Raw genomic sequence first — 13,872 nt, 5'->3', positions numbered from 1 at the left:
ATCCCACATGCTGTGGAGCAACTAAGGCCCTGCGCCACAAGTACGGAAGCCCGCACACCTAGAGCCCGTGCTCCTCAACAAGAGAAGCCACCACAATGAGAAGGCTGTGCACCACAACAAAAAGTAGCCCCCACTTGCCTCAACCAGAGAAAGCCTCGAGCAACAACAAAGACCCAATGCAGCCAATAAATAAATAAATAAAAATACCTTAAGAAAAAAAAAAAAGACTGGGAGTTAAAACTCCCCTTAATGATATGCTACAACTGGATATAGCAACATGATTTATTATTATTCTATCAATAATTCTACTATTTATTATATTCCAACTAAAAATTTCAAAATATATTATTCAAACCCAGAGTTGAGGTCTACCAAAATACAAAAACAACCTACCCCTTGAGAAACAAAATGAACGAAATCTATTTACCTCTTTCATTATCCCAACAATAATAGGACTTCCTATCATTATCTTAATTATCATATTCCCGAGCATTTTACTCCCAACACCTAATCAATAATCGTATAATTTCTATTCAACAATGACTAGTTCAGCTAACACTGAAACAAATAATAGTTATTCACAACCACAAAGGACAAACCTGAGCACTAATACTAATATCACTCATCTTATTTATTGGATCAACAAATCTATTAGGGGGCTTCCCTGGTGGCGCAGTGGTTGAGAGTCCGCCTGCCGATGCAGGAGACAAGGGTTCGTGCCCCGGTCAGGGAAGGTCCCACATGCCGCGGAGCGGCTGGGCCCGTGAGACATGGCCGCTGAGCCTGCGCGTCCGGAGCCTGTGCTCCGCAACTGGAGAGGCCACAACAGTGAGAGGCCCGTACCGCAAAAGAAAACAAACAAACAAACAAACAAAACAAATCTATTAGGACTATTACCACATTCATTTACACCTACTACACAACTCAATAAATCTAGGAATAGCAATTCCCCTAAAGGCAGGAACTGTAATTACAGGCTTTTGTCATAAAACAAAAGCATCCTTAGCTCATTTTCTACCACAAGGAGCACCAGTTCCTCTTATTCCTATACTAGTAATCATCGAAACTATTAACTTATTCATTCTCAACCAATAGCTTTAGCGGTACAATCAACAGCTAACATCACAGCAGCACATCTATTATTCATTTAATTGGAGGAGTGACTCTAGCATTGCTGAATATTAGCACCACCACAGCCCTCATTACATTTATTATCCTTGTATTACTTACTATCCTCGAAATCACCATTGCCATAATTCAAACTTATGCATTTACCTTACTAGTAAGTCTTTATCTACATGACAATACACAACGACCCACCAAACCTATGCATATCACATAGTAAATCCCAGTCCCTGACCCCTTATAGGAGCTCTCTCAGCCCTTCTAATAATATCAGGCCTAATTACATGATTTCACTTCAATTCAACATTATTATCACTAGGCCTTAACAACGTATTAATGATGATGAGACATCATCGGGGAAATCATTTCCCAAGGCCATTATACATCAGTTGTTCAAAAAGGACTTCGATATGGAATAATCTTATTATTTCAGAAGTCGTCTTTTTTACTGGCTTTTTTTGAGCCTTCTGTCACTCAAGCCTTACCCCTACACCTGAACTAGGTGGATGCTTACCACCAACAGGCATCCATTCCCTAAATCCATTAGAAGTAACACTTCTTAATACCTCTGTATTAAGGGTATCCATTACCTGAGCCCACCACAGCCTCATAGAAGGAAACTGCAAACACATACTCTACGCTCTTATTACAATTGCCCTAGGCTTTCATTTTACAAGTCTACAGGCCTTAGAATACTATGAAACATCCTTTACAATTTCAAATGGATCAACTTTCTTCATAGCTACAGTATTCCACAGACTACATGTAATTATGGCTCTACTTTCCTTATCATTTTCTTCTTACATCAATTAAAATATCACTTCTCATCTAACCATCATTTTGGCTTCGAAGCTGCTGCCTGATATTGACATTTTGTAGATGTAGTATGACTATTCCTTTACATATTCATTTATTGATGAGGATCTTATTCTTTTAGTATTAAACAGTACAGTTGACTTCCAATCAATTAGTTTCAGTATAATCCCAAAAAGAATAATAAATCTAATACTGACATTAATTACAAACATAGCACTAGCCTAACTAATTGTATTAATTGCATTCTGACTTCCCCAATTAAATATTTACACAGAAAAAAACAAGTTCTTATGAATGTGGGTTTGACCCTATAGGACCAACACATGTACCATTTTCCATAAAATTTTTCTTAGTAGCCATTACATTCCTTCTTTTCAACTTAGAAATTGCTCTCCTTTTACCCTTACCCTGAGCATCTCAGACAAATAATCTGAAAACAACACTCATTATAGCTTTATTCCTAATTTTATTACAAGCAACAGCCTAGCCTAACCAAAAAGGACTAGAATGAACTGAATATGGTAGTCAGTTTAAACTAAATTATTTTTACTTGTTAGATTATGATTAAGTTCATTACCAAGTGCCTTTAGTTTATATAAATATTATTATAGCATTCACAGTATCTCTTGTAGGATTATTAATATATCGATCTCACCTAATATCTTCACTATTATGCCTATAAGGCATAATACTATCACTATTCATTATAGCAACCCTGATCATTCTAAATACACATTCTACCCTAGCCAGCATAATGCCAATTGTTCTGCTAGTATTCACAGCTTTCAAAGCCGCACTTGGACTGTCCTTACTAGTAAGAGTATCAAACATATACGGCACTGATTATGTACAAAATCTTAATCTCCTCCAATGTTAAAAATTATTATTCCTACAATTATACTAACACCACTAACATGACTATCAAAGAACAGCATAATCTGAATTAATACCAGTCCACAGCTTATTAATTAGTCTCATGAGTCTTTTCTTCTTAATCAATTTAATGACAATAGCCTCAACTTTTCACTCATTTTTTTCCAACTCCTTATCAGCACCATTATTAATTTTAACATGATTCTTCCCATTAATACTAATAGCCAGCCAAGTTCACCTATTCAAACAATCATTAACTCAAAAAGTTATATATTGCCATGCTAATTATATTACAAATATTCCTAATTATAACACTCACTGCCATAGAATTAATCTTATTTTATATTTTATTTGAAGCAACACTAGTCCCGACACTTACCATTACCCGGTGGGGTAATCAAACTGAACGACTTAATGCAGGAGTTTATTTCTTATTTTATACACTAGTAGGATCGCTTCCACTCTTAGTAGCACTAGTACATATTCAAAATATCACAGGCTCACTAAATTTTCTAATACTTCAATATTGAACACAAGCAATATCCATCTCCTTATCCAACATTTTCATATGACTAGCCTGTATAATAGGCTTTATAGTAAAATACCCCTTACAGCCTTCACCTTTGATTACCTAAAGCATATGTAGAAGCCCCCATTGCAGGATCCATAGTCCTAGCAGCCATACTACTAAAACTCGGAGGCTATGGTATACTATGAATTACAACAATACTAAACCCATTAACAGATTTCATAGCACACACTTTTCTCATATTCTCCTTATGAGGAATAATCATAACGAGTTCAATTTGTTTACACCAAACAGACTTGAAGTCACTTATCACATATTATTCTATCCGTCACATAGCACTTGTTTTCGTAGCCATTCTTATCCAAACACCTTGAAGTTATATAGGAGCCACTGCTCTAATAATTGCCCATGGCCTCACATCATTCATATCATTCTGCCTCACAAATTCAAATTACTAACAAATTTACAGCCGAATGATAATTCTAGCCAGAGGTCTACAAACATTCCTCCCATTAATAGCAACGGTGATGACTACTAGCAAGCCTAACAAACCTAGCTCTACCTCCAACTATTAAGCTAATTGGAGAACTATTTTTAGTAGTATCATCCTTCTCATGATCAAATGTCACCATTATCCTAATAGGAATTACTATAGTAATTACTGCCTTATACTCTCTATATATGTTAATCATAGCAAAAGGCAAATATACAAACTCTATCAATAATATTAAGCCATCATCCATACGAGAAAATGCTCTCATAACTCTTCACATTTTACCTCTCTTACTCCTATCGTTAAGTCCCAAAACCATTTTATGGCCCTTGTACTGTAAATATAGTTTTAAAAAACACTAGATTGTGAATCTAGTAACGGAAGACTAAACCTTCTTGTTTACCAAAAAAGTATGCAAGAACTGCTAATTCATGCCTCCATATCTAACAGTATGGCTTTTTCAAGCTTTTAAAGGATAGTATTGATCCATTGGTCTTAGGAACCAAAAAGTTGGTGCAACTCAAAACAGAAGTAATAAACTTATTTACCTCTTTCACACTAGTTACACTAGTTATACTAACAATACCAATCATAATAACAAATACCAACAACTACAAAAGTAACATATATAGATCCTATGTAAAAACCACTATTTCATATGCTTTTATCACCAGCTTAATTCCAACAATAATATTCATTCACACAGGACAAGAAAGAATTATCTCAAGCTGACATTGAATTACTATCCAAACCCTTAAATTATCACTTAGCTTCAAACAGACTCCTTCTCAATAATATCTGTGCCAGTAGCATTATCTGTCACGTGATCTATTATAGAATTTTCAATCTGATATATGCACTCAGATCCTAACATCAATCGATTCTTTAAATACTCCTTTTTCTTACCACAATACTAATTCTTATCACTGCTAACAATCTTTTCCAGCTTTTCATTGGATCAGAAGGAGTTGGAATTATATCTTTTCTACTTATCGGGTGACAACATGGATGAGCAGAGGCAAATACAGCCGCTCTCCAACCAGTTTTATATAATCGCATTGGAGATATTGGATTTATTATTATCAGTAGCATGATTCCCATTTAACTTAAATGCATGAGACCTACAATAAATATTTATACTTAATCTAAGTCACCCAAACCTGCCTCTAACAGGACTTGTATTGGCCACAACTGAAAAATCCGCCCAATTTGGCATCACAAATGACTTCCCCCAGCAATAGAAGGCCCTACCCCCATCTCAGCCCTACTCCACTCAAGAATAGTTGTAGCAAGTATTTTTTTTATAGTTGTTTTCTTTTTTTTTTTGGCTGTGTTGGGTCTTCGTTTCTGTGCGAGGGCTTTCTCTAGTGGTGGCAGGCGGTGGCCACTCTTCATCGCGGTGCACGGGCCTCTCACTATCGCAGCCTCTCTTGTTGCGGAGCACAGGCTCCAGACGCGCAGGCTCAGTAGTTATGGCTCACGGGCCTAGTTGCTCCACGGCATGTGGGATCTTCCCAGACCAGGGCTCGAACCCGTGTCCCCTGCATTAGCAGGCAGATTCTCAACCACTGCGCCACCAGGTACTTTTCTACTTATCTGCTTTTACCCTTTAACAGAGAATAATAAATTTACCCAAACAATAATATTATGTATCGGAGCAATTACCACATCATTTACAGCAGTATGCACTCTTACCCAAAATGACATTTAAAAATTGTTGCCATCTCTACTTCATGCCAATTAGGCCTTATAATAGTAACAACCAGTATTAACCAGCCTTACCTAGCATTTCTCCATATTTGCATACATGCCTTTTTCAAGGCCATACTATTTACATGCTCTAGATCCATTATTCATAGCCTAAATGATGAGCAAGACATTCAGTAGACAGGTTTATTTAAAGCAATACCTTTTACCACAACAGCCCTCATTATTGAAGTCTCGCACTAACAGGAATACACTTCCTCACAGGATTCTACTCGACCTAATCATCAAAATCGCTAACATGTCATATACCAATACCTGAGCCCTACTAATAACTCTCGTCGCCACATCCCTTACAATTGTCTATATCACTCACATTATTCTCTTGCACTATTAGGACAAACTTTTCCACTTTAATTCTAATTAATGAAAACAACCCACTCCTAATCAATTCTATTAAATGTTTACTAACTGGAAGTATTTTTGCTGGATTTCTTATCTCCAACAATATTCCAACAACAATTCCACAAATAACTATACCTTATTATTTGAAACTAACTGCCCTTGCTGTAACCATCTGGCACTGAAATCAACCTCACCACACAAAACTTAAAATTTAAGTACCCTTCAAATTTCTTCAAATTTTCCAACCCCCTAGGGTATTTCTCCATTATTATACACAACTTCCCACCATACTTAAATTTATCAGCAAGCCAAAAATCACATCAGCCTTCCTAGATTTAATCTGACTAGAAAGTATCTACCCAAAACTACTTCCCTTATTCAAATAAAAATTTCTATGCTAGTATCAGACCAAAAAGGCCTAATCAAACTATATTTTCTTTCATTCCTCATTACCCTCACCCTAAGCATAATTCCGTTCAATTACCACGAGTAACCTCTATAATAACCACAACACCAATAAGCAATGATCAACGGGTAACAATTACTAATCAAATACCAGAGCTATACAATGTCGCAATTCCTATAGCCTCTTCATTAAAAAAAAAACCCAGAATCACCCGTATCATAAATTACCCAATCCCCTAGTCCATTAAACTTAAATACAATCTCCACTTCTTCATCCTTTAAAACAGGGGTCCGCAACCCCCGGGCCACAGACTGGTACTGGTCCACGGCCTGTTAGGGACAGGGCAGCACGGCAGGCGGTGAGTAGTAAGCAAGCGAGGGAAACTTCATCTGCTCCTCCCCATCGCTCGCATTACAACCTGAACCATCCCCCACCCCCCTACCCCCCGACCATTTTTTCATAGAAGAAAAAAATGTCTTCTATGAAACTGGTACCTGGTGCCAAAAAGGTTGGGGACCACTGCTTTAAAACATAGAATACTATTGAAAATTCTATCAATCCTGAAAGAAATATACCTAGAACGGTCTTACTAGAAACTCAAACTTCAGGATACTGCTCAGTAGCCATAGCTGTCATATAACCAAACACTACCAACATTCCCCCTAAATAAATCAAAAATGCTATTAGACCCCAAAACGAACCACCAAAATTCAACACAATCCCACAACCAAAACCACCACCTACAATCAACCCAAGTCCACCATAAATAGGTTTATTTTTAAATTTATTTATTTTATTTATTTTTGGCTGTTTGGGGTCTTTGTTGCTGTGCACGGGCTTTCTCTAGTTGTGGCGAGCGGGGGCTACTCTTCGTTGCAGTGTGCAGGCTTCCCATTGCGGTGGCTTCTCTTGTTGCGGAGCATGGGCTCTAGGCACGCAGGCTTCAGTAGTTGTGGCTCACAGGCTCTAGAGTGCAGGCTCAGTAGTTGTGGTGCACAGGCTTAGTTGATCCACGGCATGTGGGATCTTCCCAGACCAGGGCTCAAACCCACGTCCCCTGAATTGGCAGGCGGATTCTTAACCACTGCGCCACCAGGGAAGCCCTAGGTGAAGGTTTTGAAGAAAAACCCACAAGACTAATTACAAAAATAGTACTTAAAATAAATACAATGTATGTTATCATTATTCTTACATGGAATCTAACCATAACCAATGACATGAAAAAATCACTGTATTTCAACCATAAGAATACTTAATAACCAACATCTGAAAATCATCCATTAACAAAAATTAACAATGCATTTATCGATCTCCCAGCTCCATCAAACATTTCATCATGATGAAATTTTGGTTCCCTACTGGGCATTTATTTTTGTTTTTTTCTGGGGTTTTTTTGGCCCCGCCACAAAAAGATCCCCGCCCTGGCTTGCAGGGATCTTAGTTCCCTAACCAGGGATTGAACCTGGGCCCTCAGCAGTGAGAGCACAGAGTCCTAACCACTGGACCACCAGGGAACTCCCTAGTTCTACAAATCTTGACAGGCTTATTCTAGCAATACATTATACATCAGATACAATAACCACTTTTTAATCAGTAACACATATCCGAGATGTAAACTATGGATGAATTATCCGATATCTACATGCAAATGGAGCCTCCATCTTTTTTATTTGCCTATTTATTCATGTAGGACAAGGATTATACTATGGATCCTACACCTTTTTAAAATATTTATCTATTTTATTTATTTTCTTCCTTTTTAATTTTTTTGGCTGCATCGGGTCTTAGTTGCGGCACACGGGATCTTCGTTGAGGCATGCAGGATCTTTTGTTATGGCGTGTGGGCTCTTCATTGTAGTGCTTAGGCTTCTCTCTAGTTGTGGTGTGTGGGTTTTCTCTCTCTAGTTGGGGCGTGTGGGCTCCAGGGCGCACGGGCTCTGTAGTTGTGGCCCTCGGGTGAGCACGTGGGCTCTGTAGTTTGTGGCACGTGGGCTCTCTCATTGAGGCATGTGAGCTCAGTAGTTGTGGCAAAAGAGCTTAGTTACCCCATGGCATGTGGGATCTTAGTTCCCCGACCAGGGATAGAACCCACGTCCCCTGCATTGGAAGGTGGATTCTTTACCACTGGACCACCAGGGGAGTCCCAGATCCTATACCTTTTCAGAAACATGGAACACTGGAATCATCTTATTATTTACAGTCATAGCTACAGCATTCATGGGCTATGTCTTACCTTGAGGACAAATATTCTGAGGAGCAACAGTTAATACTGTTCTCCTCTCAGCAATCCCATGTATCCGCACAAGCCTCGCCAAATGAATCTGAGGTGGCTTTTCAGTAGATAAAGCAACTCTTACACGATTCTTCGCCTTCCATTTTATTCTCCCATTTATAATTGCAGCACTAGCAGCTGTCTACTTACTATTCCTCTACAAGACAGGCTCCAGTAATCCTACAGGAATCTCATCTGATATAGACAAAATTACATTTCACCCCTACTGTACAATCAAAGACATCCTAGGTGCCTTGTTACTAATTTTAATACTAATAATATTAGTGCTATTTTCACCCAACCTACTAGGAGACCCAGACAACTACACTCCAGCAAACCCTCTCAACACACCACCTCATATCAAGCCAGGGTGATATTTTCTATTTGCACATGTAATTCTACAATAAATTCCTAATAAACTAGATGGAGTATTAGCCCTAATCTTTTCGATCTTAATTCTAGCATTTATCCCAATTCTTCACACATCCAAACAACGAAGCATAACATCTCCACCTCTCAGCCAGTGCCTATTTTGAGTACTACTAGCAGACCTATTAACACTAACATGAAGTGGAGGACAACCCGCAGAACACCCCTTCATTATGGTATTTGTCTTTCTGTTTCTGACTTAGTTCACTTCACATGCTAATCTCTAAGTCCACCCATGTAGCTGCATTTCCATTTATTTTTAATTTATTTTCTTTCATCATGTTTTTTTTTCATTTTCAGCATACAGTGCCTGTACATACTTTGTGAGATTTATTAAGTATTGTATTTTGGGGGTGCTAATAAAATGGCATTTAAAATTTTACTTCAGCAGCAACATGGATGCAACTAGAGATTATCATACTAAGTGAAGTCAGAAAAAGAAAGACAAATACCATATGGTATCACTTATATGTGGAATCTAAAATATGATACAAGTGAACCTATCTATGAAACAGAAACAGTCTCACAGACATAGATAACAGACTTGTGGTAGCCAAGCAGGAGGGGCAGGGGGAGAGATGGAGTGGGAGGTTGGGGTTAGCAGATGTAATCTATTATATACAGAAAGGATAAACAACAACGTCCTACTATATATATAATACAGGGAACTATATTCAATAGCCTATGATAAACCATAGTGGAAAAGAATATTGAAAATGTACATATGGGCCTCCCTGGTGGCGCAGTGGTTGAGAGTCCACCTGCCGATGCAGGGGATACAGGTTCGTGCCCCGGTCCGGGAGGATCCCACATGCCGCGGAGCGGCTAGGCCCATGAGCCATGGCTGCTGAGCCTGCGCGTCCGGAGCCTGTGCTCCGCAATGGGAGAGGCCACCACAGTGAGAGGCCCGCGTACCACAAAAATAAATAAATAAATAAAGACAGGGTAAGGGGGTGGAGTTGTGTGATCAGCTTGTGCACCTTCTTCTGATTCGTTGGTGGTGAGGTAATCAGGAGTCAATATCATCAATCTGATTCCAACCCACCTGGGGTCAACTCGTTCATGGTCAAGCAGCAGTTAACTTTTTCCACCTGATGGGGGTTTCACCATCTGCCAAACAACTCAAGGATGGCTCAGAATACTAACTACAGACCTTATGGAGGAACTAATGATCTTTAACTTTGTTTAATGGCTAAGCTATTATTGTTTCAAATTGCTTGACTGCTTTCCTTTGTTTCTGAATTTTCTCACTTCTCTGATTAAATTTGCTCTTTGGAACAACCCCCCCCCCCAAAAAAATCTGCATCTACCTTCAAATAATATGACACTGCTTCACTTGTAGTATAAAGACCACAACAACATATTCCAAATTCCTCCCATCCTTTGTGCTACATTCGTCATATATTTCACTTTTACCTATGCCATAAACATACAATATTTACTTTAGATGATCACGTATCTTTTAGAGCAATTACATATAAGAAAGGAAATGAATTTTATTTGAATTTCACTGATTCCAGTTCCAATGCTCTTCATTTCTTTGTGCAAATCCAAGTTTGATTGATATCATATTCCTTCTGCATCTCCTGTAGAGAAGGTCTATTGGCAGTTTTTTTAAATAAATAAAAATTTATTTATTTATTTATTTATGGCTGTGTTGGGTCTCATTGCTGCACACGGGCTTTCTCTACTTGCAGCGAGCAGGGGCTAGTCTTCATTGCGGTGCTCGGACTTCTCATTGCAGTGGCTTCCCTTGTTGTGGAGCACAGGTTCTAGGCATGCAGGCTTCAGTAGTTGTGGCACGTGAGCTCAGTAGTTGTGGCTTGTGGGCTCTAGAGTGCAGGTTCAGTAGTTGTGGTGCACAGGTTTAGTTGCTCCGCAGCATGTGGGATCTTCCCGGACCAAGGCTCGAACCCGTGTCCCCTGCATTGACAGGGGGATTCTTAACCACTGCATCACCAGGGAAGCCTGCAATGAGTTTTTGATTGTCTAAAGTATTTTATTTATTTATTTTTGGCTGCATTGGGTCTTCATTGCTGCGTGTGGGCTTTCTCTCGTTGTGGTGTGCAGGCTTCTCATTGTGGTGGCTTCTCTTATTGAGGAGCACAGCCTCTAGGTGCACTGGCTTCAGTAGTTGTGGCTCATGGGGCTCAGTAGTTGTGGCTAGTGGGCTTCAGTAGTTGTGGCTCACAGGCTCTAGAGCGCAGGCTCAGTAGTTTTGGTGCATGGGCTTAGTTACCCTGCATGGGCTTAGTTGCTCCATGGCATGTGGGATCTTCCCAGACCAGGGATTGAACCCATGTCCCCTGCATTGGCAGGTGGATCCTTAACCACTGCGCCACCAGGGAAGTCCCTGAAAAAGTATTTATTTTTCATTTTTGAAGCATATTTTTACATGGTATAGAATCCTGTATTGATAGCTTTTTTCTTTCAGTACTTTAAAAATTTGTCTCCATTGTCTTCTTGCTTGCATGATATCTGATGAGAAGTCTGCTGTATGTGATTCTTATCCTTGTCCCTCAGTACATAAAGTTTCTATTTTCTTGAAGTTGCCTTCAAGATTTTCTTCCTTATCTTTCTTTTTCAGAAGTTTAAATATGATAATACCCAGGGGCATTCTTGGTGGTCCAGTGGTTAAGACTTTGTGCTCCCAATGTAGGGGGCCCAGGTTCGATCCCTGGTCAGGGAACTAGATCCCACCTGCCACAACTAACAGCCTGCATGCTGCAACTAAAAGATCCTGCATGCTGCAACTAAAGATCCTGCATGCTGCGATGAAGATCCCGCATGTGGCAATGAAGATCCCTCATACCACAACTAAGACCCAGAGCAGCCAAATAAATAAATAAATAAGTATATTTTTTTTAAATATGATATGTCCAAAAGTGTTTTTCATTTTTATTTGTGTTTATCCTGCTTGGTGGTCTCTGAGTTTATTGGTTTGGTGTCATTAACTTTGAAAAAGTCTCAGCCATTATTTCTTCAAATATTTTTTCTTCACTCTCTCTCTTAACTGGGATTCCAATTAAGCATATATGAGACATTTTATACTGTCCTATACCTCTTGGATGCTCTATTCTGGCTTTTTTCACCCACTCTTTTTCTCACTGTGTTTCAGTATAGGTAATTTCTATTACTCTAAATTGAAGTTCACAGATTCTTTCTTCAGCTGTGTCCAATCTACTAATGAGTCTATCATAAACATTATTCACCTCTGCTGTGATTCTGATTTCTAGCATTTCTATTCAACTTTTTCTTATAGTTTCCATCTCTCTGCTGTAATTACCCATGTGATTCATTACATATTAGTCATAATTATTCTAAATTCCTATTGGGTTGTTCCAATATCTACGTCATATCTGAGTCTGGTTCTGATGATTGCTTTGGCTCTTTGAAGTGTTATTTCTTGCCTTTTCACATACCTTATAATTTTTTGGAAAGCTGGACACCTTGGGTAGTACAGCAAATATAAAGTTAAGTATTTCTTATGCTTACAGATTAGCATGCCTTTCCTTCTGCTAGGTTTTTTTGTTTTTTGCTTTTTTTTTTTTTTTTCCCAGTATGCAGGCCTCTCACTGTTGTGGCCTCTCCTGTTGTGGAGCACAGGCTCCGGACGCACAGGCTCAGTGGCCATGGCTCATGGGCCTAGCTGCTCCGCGGCATGTGGGATCTTCCCGGACCGGGGCACGAACCCGTGTCCCCTGCATCAGCAGGCGGACTCTCAACCACTGCACCACCAGGGAAGCCCTCTGCTATGTTTTTAACACGGGGGTTTGAGTCAGCAGATGGGTGGGGTTTAGGTTTTTCATTGCTGTGGTTACCTTCATTGTACCACAGGCTTCAAATTCCTCTAAAGATACCTGTGTTTAAGGTATGGGTTGGTTTGCCAGGCATGTTTTCTCAATATATGTTTCTCCCTTGGCAATGAGTATTCCATCTGTGCTGTTCCCCACAGAGAATCTCTCTTGCAGGTCTCCCAGCTATGTTCCAGTATTATTTTTATTTGATGCTTGTTACCCTCATGGGGGGTTGGGCAGTAGGGGTTGGTAGAGAAAAGCAGTCTCTTATATTCTCACTAAGCCTAAATCTTAGGCAGGCCCCATGTCCCTGGGTCTTGGTTATGTATGTGGCTTTCATGAATGCTCTTGCCTCTCCTCCAGCTGTGTGCTAGGTCTACCACATATTCCTTCCCCACTCCCAGAGGTAGTGCTTTTTTTTCAGTTCACTTTCTTAAACTGCTATAAGTTTCCACCTGTGCCCTAAGGTAACAGTTTTTGTTGCTTTTTATTATACAAACTAAAGTTTTTATTCTGCAGCAAAGATGGGTCTGTGCTGTTGTTCCCTTTCCCAAAGCAGCACCACAAGGAAAGATATCACAGGACTCTCCTCCATTTTCACAGTGAGTGTCTGGTGGGATTTCTGGAGGAAAAGCCTAACAGAGATTGAAAACTCCCAAATTTGCAACTCCCTCAGTGGCTTTATACTCTTGCTGGCCCACATTCAACCTTTGATAATTTGTTTAAAAAATTTAACTGTATCTTCTTACTGGCTTATATGGTGTCTGGCAGTATCCACCCCATGTGAGTGAAGGCTCAAGTCCTGTTTCTCCCAGAAGGCATCTGTTTTTCCTCAGATTTCAGGTTACTTGGTTGCCCTGTGACCTCAGTTCTTTGATGAGTTCAAAAAAAGTTGTTAATCTGCAGTTCGTCCAGTTTTTTCCTTGTTTTAAGGGTGGAGGCAGAGCTCTTTCCATCTATGTCCCTGAGCAGAAACCCAAAGTCCCTCCACTACAATAAACTTTTAAGAATTGCCCCACTTGG

At 39.5% G+C, this 13,872-nt stretch overlaps 1 protein-coding gene and 1 non-coding gene across 2 annotated transcripts in view; both read right to left on the bottom strand.

Annotated features, from left to right (window-relative positions):
- The window catches only part of LOC115862588 (zinc finger protein 569), a 60,860-nt gene that overhangs the window by 33,560 nt on the left and 13,428 nt on the right, over positions 1–13,872 (bottom strand).
- Positions 7,793–7,865, bottom strand: TRNAE-CUC (transfer RNA glutamic acid (anticodon CUC)). Its single transcript has one exon. It is a non-coding gene; the product is annotated as a tRNA-Glu (tRNA).

Source organism: Globicephala melas, chromosome 19, assembly GCF_963455315.2.
Source record: "Globicephala melas chromosome 19, mGloMel1.2, whole genome shotgun sequence".
In the NCBI taxonomy this organism is placed as follows: domain Eukaryota; kingdom Metazoa; phylum Chordata; class Mammalia; order Artiodactyla; family Delphinidae; genus Globicephala; species Globicephala melas.
Note: the sequence above shows the minus strand (reverse complement) of the source record. Positions and strands in the feature narration are given on the sequence as shown.